This window comes from Beta vulgaris, chromosome 6 (assembly GCF_026745355.1).
Source record: "Beta vulgaris subsp. vulgaris cultivar EL10 chromosome 6, EL10.2, whole genome shotgun sequence".
Lineage (NCBI taxonomy): Eukaryota > Viridiplantae > Streptophyta > Magnoliopsida > Caryophyllales > Amaranthaceae > Beta > Beta vulgaris.
The window spans coordinates 41,945,177-41,948,874 of NC_079207.1; the positions used below are offsets into that span (position 1 = coordinate 41,945,177).

Genomic DNA, 3,698 nt, shown 5'->3' on the forward strand with positions numbered 1-3,698 from the left:
CACATAATAAACGTTGCGTAGGTTTTTTTAAAAAGTAAAAAGCGGGATACTAAATTTTTTTGGTGAAAGGCGTCATTCACCCAAATTTTAGTCAAAATTTTCTTAAATTTCACACTTTACACAACTTTATTCTAGGGCTTGTTTGGTTGGCAAAGAAGATCATGCGAATTTCTATTTCATAGGATGTGTAAGATAGGTTTGTTGTTTGGTTAACAAAAAGTTTGTAAAGTGGGGGAAGAAGAACTTCCCATGAACTTTTGTAGGAAGTAGCTTACCAACTCCCCCCTAGGCAAGTGAAAATTCATGGGAATTCTACTTCCCTAACGAATAACCAAACAACATTTTTCAATTCCCATGAATTTAATGCAAGAACTTAATTCATGTGTATTTAAAATTCATGAGATTTTTTACTTCCTATGGTGAACCAAACAAGTCCCTAATGTTAGGGATAGAACCTCATTCTCTCTTTTCATTTCTCCTCGTTCTCTCTCCTCTCACCAGCCAGCTATTGTCGCCGAAGCTGCTGTCCTTCTCTTTCATTTAAGACGAATTCATGAGGTATGTTCTCACTTTTGTATTGAATTTGTTGTTCAAAATTAGGGTATAAGATTCGACCTTTTGGGGTTTTATTGGTTCTTTTTTTTTGGTTTGGGGATTTAATTGTTCGGATTTTATTTTCGATCGATGTGGGTTTAGGGCTTGATTTTTCCAGGATTGGATCTCGAATTTGTGCTTAGTTTTGGGTGATTTATGGGGTCTGATATGGGTGATTTTTGTGCTCGATTTGTTGTGGGTTTCTGTGTTCGAATTTTCTAGGATTTTTGTGGTTGATTTGTTGTTGATTTTAAGGTTAATTTTTTCACTTATTATTGCTCAACATTTGTTTGAAATTTGTTCTGATTTATGTGCTCGACTTTTTGTGGATTTTTAGTCTTATTTTGTTGCATTTTTTGTTGAATTTTGTGATGGATTTTGGTCGATTATTTGTGCTTTAATTTTAGGCATTTTTTTGTGGTTAATTTTATATCCATTGTAGGTCTGATTTCTATTTTTTTGTCTAAATTTACACTACTACAAAATATGGTTATTTCACTATCTTTTCCCCTTTTTAAATTCGATGTAAATGCAATATCTTGGCATTTGTGTTTATAAATCCATAAGTTTGAATTTTTTCGGGGTTGGATAAGACCTTGACTAGTTAAGAAAGTGTCAGTATTGTGAAAACGAAAAAACGAAAACAAGCAAATGGCAATAAGAGCAAAAACAGTTGCTTTAAGAGTTGGAACAGCCATGTTAGTTGGCAATTGTAAGGGGCTCTATTACCTTCCCCAGTTACCTTATACAGAAGCGAGGCAAATGCAATTCCTCTGTTATGCGTTCTTTTCTTGATACTCCTAATGTGGATCATTTGGCGGAAGCTGCTCGTATCTCCCTTAAGCTGCAGGAGGTAAAAAAAAATTATGATGATTCTGGCACAATCTTTTGTTTTCTACAGTTCTACCATTTTTAATGGCTCAAGTTGGTTTTTGTTTAGCTGTTGTTTGTCGTATATTTGTTGTAGGTTCAGAATTTTGGTCCTAAGATTCAATTAGTCATTGAGTGGTAAGGTAATCCTTCCCTTTGCTTATGAATATATATTGTCAACTCTGATTGGTTAATCTCTAATTTTGGAAATTGATGTTTAAGTAGTGTGTGAGTTTTTTTTTTTTTTTTTTTGTTTAGCATTTCAGCCATTAGGGATTCTTCCTTTGTAGCTTGACTAAAAGCTCTCATATCTCTCATACCCAAACTCCCTGCAGCTGCTTCCCTGGTTCTGTCTTGTTGTTGTTGTTATCCTACTACAATGGTTGTGTTCGATGGTCATAGGTGAACGTTCCAATCGAATGTTCAATATTAATCTAATCATTGCTCTTGTGGTGGTGTTGGTGGTGGGTTGTTGTTGTTTTTGTGAGCCAATCACGATTACAAGTTTATTACAAATGTTTTTTGCTCAAATTATAACTTGCCCTGTTTTTCCTTATATTAAAGCACACTTTATGGATTAAAACTCAAAGGTCATCTTGGTGAGGTGGTGGTCAGCTATTTAATCTCCATAGCTTAAAGATTTTGAATGGGATTTTTTTGCTTTAAGTGATAGGTATATATATAGTATCAATAACAAAATTCTTTTTTTGGTAAGAAATTCAATATAACCAAAGGAAACTTTTTACAACCTAGGCTCCTTAGAGGCATGCTCGTAGGCAAGAAGCCTAGAAACTCATACTTAATCGTATGATCTATGATCTACAAACTATACAACCAAACAATCTGTGCTCGTGTAGTGTTCTTACTGTGTATACCAATCATCACATGCTTTACATCATATTTAATACGTTTAGTAACAGCCTCTATACTATACAATTGATGAGTCCAATAAACATGGTTCCTAGCTTTGAGAAATTTTAATTGTCTATTCACTTACTTGTGCCATCATTTTCATTAGTGAGCATTAATTGTGAGTGCAGGAGCTGAAGCTATGTTTGCTGATTTAGGCCACTGCGTTCTCTGTAGAATCCTTCCAGACAGGTTTTCTCTCTGAGTTGCATGAAACAATTTGGTCGCTACACTGGTTAAGTAGCAGTCTGAAATTGAATCAGTATGCTTAGAAGTGTTATTAAGTGAAAGACTAGCTGTGTATACAGAATTATAAAGTTCAGGTTAAGTATTTTCCATCAATAGTTATTGCCATTAAAGCATGAGCCTTTCATTTCGACCACTTAGTTTTGTTGTTCTCTGTTGTATATACTACAGGTTTACAGTCAACCAGTGTTTGCATTTGTGGAAACATGGCTCAAATTAGCTACATGATATTTTAGATTTTCGAAGCTGTAAATAATGAGTTTTGTGCTGTAGATTGTAAGTTTAAGATATGTAACCTAGCACATTTAAGGCTATTCCATGTGATGTATTTGTACATTTTTTATGAATGAAATAATAATTTTTGGTAGTTTTTCGTTGTAACTTTTGAATTTTGCGTTAATATATATTTTCTAAGTATTATGTGAATATCATGCAATATATAGTATAAAATGGAGGTATGAATTGATATAATTGCTAAAACCGTTGCTCAAAAATTTCAAAAGTGTTGCATATAATTAAAAAAATATGTTGCAATTTGTTACATGAATATTTCAAAAGCGTTGCATGTGACTTAAAAATATATTGCAATTTGTTGCATGAATATTTGAAAAGTGTTGCATATAACTAAAAAAAATGTTGCAATTGGTTAGGTAACACTTTCAAAAGCGTTGCATATAACTAAATAAAACGTTGCAATTAGTTACTTATGAATTTCAAAAAGCGTTGCATATAACTAAATAAAACGTTGCAATTAGTTACTTATGAATTTCAAAAAGCGTTGCAATATGGGGTTAAAAGTATTGCATCAAAGAAACGTTGCATTTTTAAAATGATGCAACGCTTTCTAAAAATGTTGTAATAGCTCCAAATAAGTGTTGCAATAACCTAATGCAACAAGACTTTTTGAAATACTTTTTAAAGCGTTGCATTTAGCTTTATGCAACATTTTTAAGCCCTATAGCAACACATTTGAAGCGTTGCTATAGCCCAATTTTGTAGTAATGAACCCACGTTAATTGACACCCCCGGATGTATAAGATTGTGAGCATCCTCTCTATCAAAGAATTTCGATCCTTGTG

General features: G+C 33.2%; 1 long non-coding RNA gene across 2 annotated transcripts; it reads left to right on the top strand.

Moving 5' to 3' along the window:
• Positions 1-337: 337 nt before the first annotated feature.
• Positions 338-2,986, top strand: LOC104896826 (uncharacterized). Of its 2 annotated transcripts, none has more exons than XR_790525.4 (3): positions 338-1,607; positions 2,505-2,696; positions 2,791-2,986. It is a non-coding gene; the product is annotated as an uncharacterized LOC104896826 (long non-coding RNA). The 2 variants fall into 2 exon arrangements; XR_790526.4 differs by having other exon boundaries at positions 338-1,602.
• Positions 2,987-3,698: the final 712 nt, after the last annotated feature.